Here is a 13,769-nt window from a genome sequence, read left to right as displayed (position 1 = left end):
TGCTGTCCGGATGCTGGAAACATCAAGGATGTTGTTCTATCAATTAATATTTATGCGTACTTGCAGTTTGTATATAGTCTATAAAATAATTACTTACTTGAAAAGTATTAATTATAATTAATTAATTAATAATTTCACTGGAAATTAATTAATAAATTCTATTTAATTTGATCTAATTAACGCTATAATGCGCCGAAGTATGTAAAGAATTTTACATTGTTCTTATGTGTATCTGAGAGAGAATTGAAGCCATTTCACTTTCAAAATAATTGAATTTCCTTAATTTTACTTTATTATATTCTTCCACAAAAGTGTCAACTTAAATTATTTTATATCTGTAAAGATTCTAATTGATGTAAATAAAGGGTGGCCTAAAAATCAATTAGCCACGAGTTTCCAGTATATTTAGGAATATAAATCATAAACGGTGTCTAGGAAATTGATGGAAACGTGATTAAGTGTTTAAGTATTTGAATAAGGTAGCGATTTCTGTCTTTACTGACTTCCGGGTCATCTTGTGTTTACAATTAAAATACTTACGAGTTTAAAATAATTTAATTTTTCAAATATTTTTATTGTATTCTATCGCGAAAGAATCGAATTAAATTATTTTATCTTGGTAAAGATTTTAAAATGTGGAGTAAATAGAGGGTAACCCCAAATTCAGTTTAAGGAGTAAACATTCGTTTTTATCAATTTTCTAAGTTCAATTCACGATTCGTACTCACAAATTTACTCGAAAGACAATTTTGGTCCACCCTAGCATTTCACCACAGCGATATTTTGATTAAAAATCGAACTCGTAGTGTAAAACGCACCATTCTTTTTATTTCTACACGAATTAAACTTTCCAAGCTAATATTTTAAAACGAAAGTGGAGAAAAAATGAGCGAATATAACAAGGAGAAGGGGAAAAAATTAATTTTGATGGATCTTATCGAATTTTATTGGTTTGCTGAGTAGGAATGACTCATCGATCGGATCCATCCAACAAGCGAACAAGACAAGAACGTCACAAAGCATCTATTTAATCTGTCGATAGTTTTTGAGATAAACTTGTATAAAACTATATATAAGTACTTTAGGTTGTTTTCTCCCATTATCTTCTTTAATCGATGTAATACCGGTTGCTGTAAAAATTCTCCCTGGAGATCTTTGATTTTTCTTTGGGTGAGAAGAGACGGGAGCACTTTAACCAAAGAAGTATCATTCGTGTAATATACAATGGATGACAAGTTTGCATACAATATTGAAAGTGATAATGAATGGAGTGAGTGGCCCGTAAAACTTAATACAGCTTCTTAGAGACAGGGTGTGCCCTTGTCACACCATACATTATTTATTGTTGCCAGTGTTAGAAGGCGTGGTGTTAGAGATACTTTTTGTCCTCTTCCAACTTCTATTATACTAGTATACCGTGTGTATGTGTGTGCCTAGTAATTGAAACTCCCCTTATCCTTTATGTTATCAAAAAATGGTAATGGCTTAGTTTTGTTATAACTTCACCATCGCGAATATTTTAATGGTTTTCTATTTGAGCGACTCGTGTCTTTACGTTTATTTATCGGGTTTTTACAGAGGTACTCGTTGTGTTGACGCTCCTGGAAATGCCTTAAAAATTGTTGATAATTCTTCCATTTTTTGGGTTTGTCATTGTATTAACTTCCCCAAGAAATGCCCTTAAAAACTGTAATCAATTCTTCCATTATTTTGGCTTTCTCACTGTGTTGACACTCCTAAAAGAATTACGGCTAATTCCTCGTTTTTTGGTTTTCTAACCGATAAAATTTCAACATTTCCCACAGAGAATCGCACAAAATAGCCGAAAGACCGGCTAATTATTGAATTTTTCATCTCTTAAGTTAAGCTTTATACAGATTAATCGCTATTAACAATTTTACTAATAGTATCTCCAGTTAATAGGCTTTAAGGCTTAAACTATCATGATGAACTTTAATGGAATATTGATCGAGGGATAGACTATTTCTTTTTTTGTTATTCTGGTAAATGCTGGCGGTTTTTTTTACCGACCGCAATTTAGCAAAAAAACTATGTAATGGGCTATTTTAAATCGTTTAAGCTATTCCTAGCAATCTACAGGTCTGTTGAAAATGGAGAGTCAACAACTTGTTTCCGGAGAGTGGAGTAAAGTATTCTTTATCAATCTAAAAGAAAAATGTGTTCGCTGAATCGATCGTTAGATCGAAGAGAAAGAAATCTTTTTCGATCCTTCTCCAACGGCCATTTTCTTCATGGTTTTATAGAAGCAAATCATGCGCGTGTCGTGCCATTGGCTTAATAAGTTTTTCGTGTTTTCCTACCGAAGAAATTTTTTTATCCTCCATTTTTTTTGTTTCTTCCTTCACTTTCTAATTATAGATCATTGAGTTTTCAGTTAGAAAGTTTTTCGACTTCGATTGGTTTCGTATAGAACGATATTAAAGCGAGATGGCAAACTGTGTGAAGAGGTGGGATGCGGATGATGTGATGTGAAAAAGATAAGTTTGCCATCAGTAACTGCTTTGTATTTACGACTCTTGCCCTTTTATATCTTCGAAACAGAATGGAAAAAACACTCTCCTTTACTAAAATAACCCTAGATTCTTTTTTAAAAAATACAATTGCACTCTGTTAATTCGATTTCTTAGCCTTTTTTTCTATAGATAAATTCGTTCCGTCTCCTAAAATTTCAATTTTTTCCCCCTAAATTTTATGTATATTTATTAAATTTATCTGAAACTTATCCGATTGTTTCTAATGATCGATTGATCATCTGATAATAAATCACTTAGGTTAATTTCGCCGCGAATTTCCGAGTTAAATAATAAGAAAAAATGGTAAAGAGATTCATTAATTTTAATTTTAAAGTAATTTAGAACTTACATTGCTTTAAGAATAATCAATATATTGTGATAAATCTGTTAAAATAAGCAACGAAGGAGTCGAAATAACGGAATTATTTTGGGAAATTATCATGGTCTACCATCGAAACTCGTACCCAAATGGAAGAATTTTTTAGTTTTTAGGAGGAAATTTAATTAAGAAATAAAAAAGAAAAGAGAGAAGAAATGCTCGCACGGTTTGCAGATGTCAGCTAATGACTGACATTACAATTTGTAAACTGGTGTAATGTTAATGGGTTGGGTTGTAGCAACTCTGCACTTCATTTCTGCTGATCTTGAGCAAATTTTCTTTCTCAACTAATTACTACATCTTGCAATAGTTGCTTATAAAACGATGGGTTAAGAGCTTGATCCCTCTCGCAACATCGTTTTGAATGAATGTTTCTATGGTAACTGGTAATTGTCACGGATGAATGAAAGGCCAAAGTGAAAGGATAAAGGCCTCTCGCTAATGATCTACACTTTAACACAAAGATTTATCGATTCGAAATAACTTGATTTGATCATATACAATCTACTTAAGGTACCAATGACGTTATAACGTCACATAAAAGTTACCATCCCTTCACGCATAAACTAATGGTTATCACTTAACAATTTTACCCGATATAAGCTCAAATTAATCTTATTTACCGTTATTATTATTATTTATTCTATAATTAACGACATAATTTTCACGAATAACGACAAGATAATGTTCTATTTAAGAGCACAATTCGCATTTTTAGAGCCAATTAAATGGCGATTACCATGGAAATTCTTACTCTTCACCGCACAAAAAAATGTTAAAAAATTCGATTTTTCGAATCAAAATAAGTCAACTTTCCACTCGTTAATAGAATTTTACGACCCAAAGTGATCAAAAGATACACTTCAATTATGAGAAATCCCTTTTACTTCTTAAATCTTTACAGAGGAAGAAAGGAGAGAGCGAGAGGAGTAAAATAAAATAAAATATAGAAAAAAAAGCTTGACAACGTCTCTTCCACTCCTTAAAATGGGAAGTGAATATAAAGATAAAGGAATAATAGAGAGAGAGAGAGAAAAAAAAGAAAGAAGACAGAATTTGAAATTTGTTGTGTTTTGTGAGAAATTTAAAGCAAGATCCTCATCGATTTGTTTGGGTATGCCACCATAGATATGTGAAGAAAAAGCCAAGATTGCTGAATGGTAAGTTTTATTCTTGGCTTCCTTTTTATATATTGCTTTTATCTGAGAAACTTTAACAATTGGAGAAAAATAAATGGAAAGTAGAAATATTGTAATTTTGTGAATATTCGATTAGTGTAACTTTATAGTGAATTGAATTCCTGTTCTAGAATAACCTTCGGCGGGGTTGCAATTCATTATATCAAGCGTGCAGCCAATTACATACGAGTTTCTTGTTCTGAATACCTGAAGCAACAAGCTCTCTACACAGCTTAAGAATTAATGAATTTTTTGTTTTTTTATTATATGTTTTTCCTCTTCAGAGATGAAGAATTTTTATTTTATTGTAATCTTAAATATATACAATTTTTAATGTATATATATATTTCTTTTCTCTTGTTTTTTCTTCAGTTTTCAAGTAACCTCAGAGGAGGATGACACGAGAATTTTTTCTATCATCTTCTTCTGCTTTAATTAATTAAAAAAATGTGGATGAAGTAATAAAAAATTATTAAAATAATACTCGTTTAAAATATTTTAAAGGATAATATCTCAGTTTTTACTTTGATTATGCGCTTATTATTTTCTAGTGGTGATTAATTTCGAATGTTTTAGCTTTATATTATTTATTTTTGCCTTTTTTCTCGGTAATCAGCGTGAGGGAGGGATTTTTTTATGACGTCAAAAACTTTATACGTGTATAAGTAAAGGTAATTTTCGTTGTCGTGTGACTTTCTCCACCAATTAGGCCGTGTGGAGTGACCATGCTGTGACTAGACTTTGTTGTCGTCGTGTGTAAGAAACTGTCAATATTTCCTCCAACATCATTAACTATTGAAGTGTTTCTTTTATAAACTTGTGAACTTTAAAATAAATTTTATTCATCTTATTGAATTCTAAAGATTAAAGAGGAGGATGGAGACAGAGAGAGAGAGAAGGAAAAAAAGGAGAGAAAACGTTCTTTAACATCTTAGCTATAAAATTACTACAAATTCTAATTAATTTGCTAATTATTTTTATAGGAAATTAAGGAATTTTACCATGTTTTTGACGAAAAAAAATTCCAAAAATAATGACCTGTTAAATATTATCTCTCGAGCTAAATGGTAAGCATTTATCAAGTAGCTCATAGAAACCCTCTTCTAAACGTGTTTATACTCATTTTTTTAAAATTTTATTTTACTCGTCATTAACAACATTTGATAATTAAATTCGTGAATTTATACACGTAAAATTCGAAAAGTTTCCTATTGTCCAATTAAAGTTGTGTATTAAAATTCTAACGTGACTCTCCTGTTTAAGGTGACATCTCCCCCCAACTTATCCGGTTAATTAATTTCAATTATCAGAAAGTAATTTATTAAAAGGTTTTACACCTTTATTATAATGATAATAATCACGAAAGGAAGAATTTATAAAGCTAAATTAATTTGTTAAATCGAAGTTATCTTCTGTGGGGGGTGACATATGCCGATTATACGTTAAAAATGGCCGTTGAATGGGGGAAAACTGGGGAAAAATTTTTTATTAATCTCTTCGGAATTGTCGAATATTTGCAATTTAATTCGAGAATAATACGAAAGCAAAGTCGTTTTCTTCGTATTCAACGTTTATGTAAGCATTATTCAGTTTACTGTGCCATTTCATATCTGATAGCAAGTGGCCACTAGATAGAATGCATTTTTATGGTTTTCGATGCATTTATTTCTGAAAATACGGATTAAAGAATGCGATACAAATATCCTTAAAGGGTATTTTTAGTCTCCCTCTCCTTAATATTGAATGAAGAGGACGTTGTCGATCCTTTACGGATCTACTGTAATATTCCATGTTATTGCTGGCTATAGCTTATGCATGACTATGACTCGAGTTTATGGGAATTATTATGCAGAATTCGATTGGAAATTTTATATTTTTAGCTTATAAAACTGTCTTCTATACTATTTTTTTATTATTATGTAAAATATATTCTTATATATATATATATATATAATGCAGGAAAATTAATTGATGTATTTCTAAGGTAAAATGTTAAAAATTTGATCTTTCTCCAGGGAATTTTATATTTCATACTTCTTAAATTTGATTTTTTTTGTTGTTTTTGGTTCGGTATATCTACGTTTTCCAACGTGTGGTACGCGTATCCCCGGGGATATGTGGTAATTTTCGACTAGTAGCCTAGTAATGATGAATTATTAAGAAAAACTGTAGTAACGAATTACTTTACGTGTTATTATTTCCCGTAAATTGTCTATTTTGTATAAATTCTCCTGCTCAAGGGCCGAATTTGGATGATTTATAAGATATTTTTTGACTAGGGTTACTCCGCTCTTATGAAAATTTAAGAAGAGGTCAAAGTTTGGGAAGAGCTGCTCGTACTATCATAAATTTAGCATGGGCTTTTATAAGAATTAGCCGTGTAAATATGCATTTTATACACTAAAAAGTGATTAAAATTAAAATATTCGCCGATATTTAGCTTTAATTTCCATTTGTACACTTCTGTTAAAGTTAATTAAATAAGAAACCACGTAATTCAGCATTATACACAAGAGAACGTTAATATAAAGCTTACAATCTTCCTACCCAGAGATCAACTTATTTATGAAAAAAAAATTACAAAAACTTCATCATACTTTTTAATTATTTCTCATGCAATTTAGAGTCTTGAACTTCTCCTTATTAAATCAAAACAAAATCTTAATTACTTTATTAATACAGCAACCGAAATTCGAAGAAGGAGAAGGGAAAAAACCGTACAATTTTATTTATAAATAATTTATTTACTCAAGAAATGATGATAGATTTTAGAAGAATTATAATATTAAAACATCGTTATCCAATTATTTTCTATTTACATATTTTTATAAGAAGGAAAAAAGGGGTAGAAAAATATATTTGCAAGCAGAAAAAGAAGAGGAAGAAGAGGAGGTGGAGGAGGAGGAGGCTGAGTGAGGATATGTTTGGTCAACCTTCACAGTACTTAATTTTTCTCATACTTCACTTATTTTATTCTTAAAAGCAAGGAAAGAAAAATAGCAAACATGTCCTTTTGATTAAATAAATTACTGTACAGAGATTTCGACAATTCATCCAATTTGTGTTTTCCTCCCTCACTTCACTAATACAAATTAGTATTTTGGAAGTAATGGGCGAACGGAGAGAGAGGAGGAGGGGGGATATATTTTTCAGTAATGTAGCAATTATGGAATGAAAAATGCTTATACCGTTAAAAATGAAATATTTTAATTGAAAACTATATCTAGTCTAAATGGAGTCGTATAATTTTCCATGTCACGCTTACTTAAAGAAAGATGCATTTAAAAGAAAGGATGCTGAAGATCACTAATGCAAGAAGTCAAATCAATAAAGGAAATTTTAACATTAGTCTGGATAAATTAGCGAATTTCAATTAGTTTCCTTAATAATTAATCTAATTTATAATCTTTACTGCAACTAAAGAAGAATTTTATAATATTTTATTCATTATTTTTCGTGTTTTTTTCTTTTAAAAAATCATCCGTTTTAAATTAGTTATATTATTGTTATTGTTGTTTATGATCATTTTAATTAAATTTTAATAGCTTTTATGTCTTTATTGTGTTATATATTATGATTTCGTCGTGTTTTTTTAAAGACTATTAAATGAATTTTATGTGAAGAAAAAATCGTTTTTTTTTCGTATTTATGTTACGTAATTTTCGTTTTATGTTTTTTTTATATGTATATATTTAAAGTTTTAATTGGGTTTTGTGTTTTTTACTTCGAACTTTATGATATATTTTCTTTAGAATTTATGTTAAATTTTTATTGATTTTTTATTGAGTTTTAAATTAAGTTTTAATTAGGTTTAATGAAGTTTTTTTATGAAGTTTGTATAAGAATATTAATTGAATTTTATGCTAATTTTCTTGAGATTTTATGTATTGGCTTATACAATTTTTATTATATTCTAGTTTAAAAGTTAAATTTAATTGCTATTTTTTTAAAATATATTTTCAAGTGGGAGTAGAGAGAGAGAGAAAGGAGAGAGAGGGAGGAAGAGGAAGGAGTAGGAAGAGGGGGATCACACGCGCTTTTCTTTGTTTAACAACAATAAATATACGTGAAATTCGTAAAAGGCGTGTGGTTATAGCTTTGAACACGAATATTTCCATCAAAATATTCTCTCACTTGTTATAAGGATGTAAGATTTACAGCAGACACCAACTAATAATTCAAAGTTCCATCGTCGTGTTCACCAATTTTCAACTGGAGACAAATCACAATTGCGTGACAACGTGAAGCATTATTACAAACGCCACTTCCTCGGGAATTTACGTGTTTTCTAGACTTTTAAAGTCACGAATTATCTTTATTTCTCTCTCACACCGAATCAGATGAATGCGCTTCAACGATTTCTAGCAATCTAAAAGAAAGAAAAATGTAAGCCAAGTTTGATTTTATGATAAATTATCTTATTTTAATCTAATATAAATTCTAAATTTTAATATTTATAATCTTATGCGGCCGTATTTATATTTTTTAAAGCATTTTTTAAAAAGCAGACAGGGGTGAATAACATAGAAAATATGGACACATTAATAGTTAAAATGTGGCTTTAAATATAGAAATAGTTACTTTACGTGAGGATTCATTATTAATTTAACTTACAGGAAGTCATGCAATTTATATATATATATTTATAAATTTTCTACCACTTATACGGACAAAATAGCTCAAAATTGTTAGTTTTATTGCGTCGTATATTTCGCTGTCATATCGAAAAGTGTGCAGAGTCGAGTCATAAATGGCAAAGTCGTATCAACCAGACACTTATCCCTCCAATAAGTCTCACTTTATCCCACATATAAACAAACAATCTGTCCAAAATTAATTAAACTTATTAAGAAATTAATTTTATATACATAAACAGTTTATATTCAATTCTACACTGTTTATACATAGAAAAGTCGTAGAGACTATACACTTACCCCTTAAATAACTCTCATTTTACCCTGCGCGTAATTAATTACAGACATAAATTAATTAATAAAGAAATTTAACACATGTTTTTCTTCTCTTTTATCTTTATTTTGTACATTTTTGTTGTTACAATCGAGCGAAAACTTAGTTTTTCCCCCTCCTCCTCTCCTCTCCATCCTCCTCTCTCGTTTAAATGCATTCTATGGGGGATAGGTTATATATAATATTCAAATTTCTCTTTTAATGCCATCAAATTTTCTTCCTTTTTTGATAAATTAGAAACAAAAGAATCGATTGATAGCGTGTTCAGCTTTTACATACGACTGCGACTAAGTAAAAAAGTTATGTATCGCCATTGTTCTGATTTTTCTTGTTGGTTCTCGGCATATTAAGTCTTCATTACCAAAAAGTCTAAGGATAGAGATTGTGTAACGTTGAAAGAAGAAGAAAAAAAAGGAGTAAAAATAATCGAATAGAAGAAAAAAAGTGAAAAATCGATTTTTCTAAACTCAGCACAGCCCATTAAAAGACAGGAAGATAGATAATGGAATATACAAGAGCAGCTGATGAGTATAGCAAAAATATGATCGAATTCATCCGATGCATGCAATTTTCCTTAATTAAACTACTGAGAAGTTTAAAATATACCAAAAATAATTAAGTTATTTATAATTAGATTAATTATAATTTTAATAAATTTTGTTTTCGCATTTAAATTAGTAAATCTCGAACCGCTACAACGTACGATTTCTATATAAAAATTCTGATTATTCCCTAATTAAAAATGTTATTTGGGATGCAATTTGAAAAAAATTGTAGACCTATAAACATTTACTCTCCGTTTGTCAGTTCATCTGTGCTTCTTTAATCTCGAGAAAGGTGTTAGATAGATGAAAGTCGAGGCCAGATATGGAAACTTTTTAGGAGCAGGTGGCCCCGATTAACTATATATAAACTTCCAGTCTGTATCGGAAGACACGTGTTTTTAATTCATACATTTTTTCAAAATAAAGTCACATACATAACTGGCAAGACTCTGTTGTTATAAGGAAAAGTATGATTTACAGGGGCAAAACACAAATTTGAGGTGGAGAGTATATATTTTAAATTAAAAAAATTAAAAAGATGATTCAAAATTTTTATTATTTTTTATTTTTTCTATAAAATAATGTTTTAAGTAATTATTTTAAAGTTATTTTACTAAATAAAGCTTGATATTTTGTTAGTTAGCTGTTAAATTAGTAAATTTAAAATTTGGATTATTTTATGCTTAAAACTTAAATTTTTTGCTATAAAATTACACATTTTTTATTAATTACCTTAACGTGTTTTATTAGTAAATTGTACAGAGCAAAGATTAATATTTTATTTCTCTCTTAAATTTGTAATTTCTAAACACTTCAAAATGTAGTTTCTACATAGATTTCGGCTTATTTTATGCTTCAAAAAATCAATTTTTTTCACGTAAAATTACATTTTCTTTAAATATTTTAAATTATTTTGCCAAAAAACCTCTACAAATAAGGATTCATGTTTTGTTTTTATTCTTAAATTAATAAATTTCCGACCTTCTATGTAAATATTTGCTTACTTTATGCTTCTTGCTTACTAAAAAATTAAATATTTTCTATAAAATTACAATTTAACTAAACATTTTAAAATTTTTTTTATTAGTAAAATACAGAAAACAAGGCTAAACTTTTGTTTTGTTTTGTAAAACTAGTAAATTTGCACCCATTTAAATGATTATTATCGAATAATTTTATTAATTTTATGCTTAAAAAATAAAAAATAAAAAAATCAATTTTTTGTATAAAATTACGTTTTATATAATTATTTTAAAAGTATTTCATTAATAAATTTCATAAAATAAAGATTAATATTTTATTTCTTCATTAAATTAGTAATTTTTAGCTACTCAAAAGATTTCTTCCATATAGAATTACGCTTATTTTATACTTAAATAATTTTACTAAAAAATCTTTATAAAATTAGGATTAGTATTTTTTTAATTATTAAATTTCCACCTGCTTGAATGGACACCTTCTATGTAAAATTTTGCTAATTTTAAGGCTAAAAAATCATATTTTTTCTGTATTAAATAATATTTTAAGCGAAAATTTTTAAAATATTTAATTAATAAATTATATAAAATAAAGATTAATTCTTTAGTTTATGCTTTAAAATTAGTGAACTTATAACGGTTCAGTGGCTAACTTCTTCCTAAACTTTTGCCACTTTATACATTAAAAAAATTAAATTGAGCCGCAATTTGAAAATATTGTAGACCTATAAATTTCCATTGTTCTTCATTTGTCTGTTCGTCTGCTCTTCCTTAATCTCTAGAAAAGTGTTAGATAAATGAAGGCCAAGACCAGACATGAAAACCTTAGCGGTAGGAGGCCCCAATTAGGTATATACGAACTTCCGGTTTGTACCGGAAGTCACGTGATATTAATTTAAACATTTTTTCCAAAATGGAGTTACATAAATAACCTGCACGACTCTGTTGTTATCAGAAAAAGTATGATTTACAGAGGCAAGACACTAATTTGAGGTGGAGAGCATATATTTGCTTGTATGTTCGATAAAATTAATTTTAAATAATTATTTTTTATCATATTTAATTAATAATCCTTGAAAATTTGATGGGAATTACCCATTAAACCAGTTATTTTATAGTGGTGTAATGCGTATAAAAGTCGATATAAAATCATAAAAATTAAGTATAAATATACGGAGGAAATGCAAATTTGTATTTTTTTAATATATATATATATATATATATATATATAAAATAAACAGTTAATGTTAATAAATGTCTAATTTTATAGCCGCTGTTGCATATAAAAATAAAAAAGTATATACAGATAAAAAAGTAAAAGATGAACGTATGCATCATCCATAACACTCTGTAGTAGTCAAGTTTCTTCTAAATAAAATATAAAATATTTTTTAAATATCTTTATATAAAGATTTAAATTTATTTTAAATATAAATTTAAGAAAAAAATAGGGAATAAAAATTAAAGTAAAAAACAAATCCATTCAGATGAAAATAATTGAAATTTTTATTTACTTAAATATTTAATTTTTTTCTTTACAAAAAAATGTTTGTTTGCAATTTATTTATTATTTCTTTTTAATTTTATTCGAGTGTTTACATTTAAATTATACGTTAATTTTAATTTATTACATTTAAAAATTAAAGAAATTTTATTTTAATTTTTTAACTAAAAAACCCTTTCAAATTGAATTTTTTTAAACGTAAACGATTTATTTTTTAAATTAAAAAACACATTATTGCATTTTTTAAAAAATTATTGTATTTTTACAAAGAAATTTAATTTTTTTAATAAAAATAAAATATTTTCGTGTAGAAATTGCATTTTTTTTTAAATTTAAAAAAACATATTGAATTTTTATGAAGAATTTTAGAAATAAATTTAAATAAATAATTGAATTCCTCAAATTAAAAAAAAATTAAAATATTGCAAATTATTTTAATTTACCAATTGCAATTTTTTATTTTTTTATTTTAAAAAAATGTATTGAATTTTTACAAAGAAATTTAATTGCTTTTTAACCAGAAAAATCCAAAACATTAAGTAAAATTTTTAGTGATTATTTTTTAATTTAAAAGCCATTTAATCTCATATTTTCAATCTTAACAAACCCAAAATAAACCGAAAAAAATGAAATTTCATAAATTAAAACATAAAAAAAAACACTTTACAGAAAGTAACTAACAAAACTGAATTTTTTAAAGTTGAAAAAATAAAAGTTTTGTCATTTAAAAAAAGAAAAAAATAATTTAAAAAGTAACAATTTTGGGTTTTCGGAAAATATTTTTATTTATTTATTTCTTTAATTCTTTTTTTTATTTTTATCTTCTTAACCCAACTGGGAATGAGAATCATTAAGGGAAATGATGTATGTTCATCACAAGAAAATTTCCTCTGTTACTTCGTATTTTAATTAACATTTTCATTTCGTTAGGGGGGAGAAGAGGGAAGAGAAAACTCTCTGACAACTTTCGCTTTCTTTACGTAACAATTTCCCTTTTTTTCCTACTCCCCCTTTTATTTAGTATCCTACACGAACAGACAGACACACACACACACACACATATCCTCTCCTATTTTTTTTATTGTTAAACAGGAATAATTAACTTCATAAATCACTAAGAAAATTACAACTTAAGTGACTATCATCCTTTATAATTTCGATTGTTGTTTGTAAAATATACCCAGCATCGTCATAATATAATAATAATCATGATGAGATACGGTTATTATCATCACAACATCATCCATCCAGATATTTGATACGTCAGATAAATGGAGAAAAAAGGGAAAAAACAGGTGAGTGAGGAGATAAGATTAACGCTCTTTAATACAAACATACGTGTAACTTTATGAAGAGTATCTTAATGACTCTCGAATTATGGTAAAGTTAAACCCATAAAACTAATTTATTATCATAGGAAAAGATGATAAATCTTAATTATTCCGTTCGAACGTATTATTATTTAAAGTTTAAAGGTATAAACTTAGCTTTAATAATGGCATTGTTATTGGTTAGTTGCAGCTGAAAATGCTCGATTCATTCGCTAAAACATTCATTTTATCATCTTTAATATAGAATTAAGAGATTTTATCCTTAATCTGAAGCCAATGTAGAGATTTTCCGAATTCCATTAACATTCTGTAGGGGGAGTTATGACCAGTGTTGTTAGAGGAGGAATATTTTC

This window comes from Centruroides vittatus, unplaced genomic scaffold (assembly GCF_030686945.1).
Source record: "Centruroides vittatus isolate TY-2023 unplaced genomic scaffold, ASM3068694v2 contig_1175, whole genome shotgun sequence".
Taxonomy (NCBI): Eukaryota; Metazoa; Arthropoda; class Arachnida; order Scorpiones; family Buthidae; genus Centruroides; species Centruroides vittatus.
Note: the sequence above shows the minus strand (reverse complement) of the source record.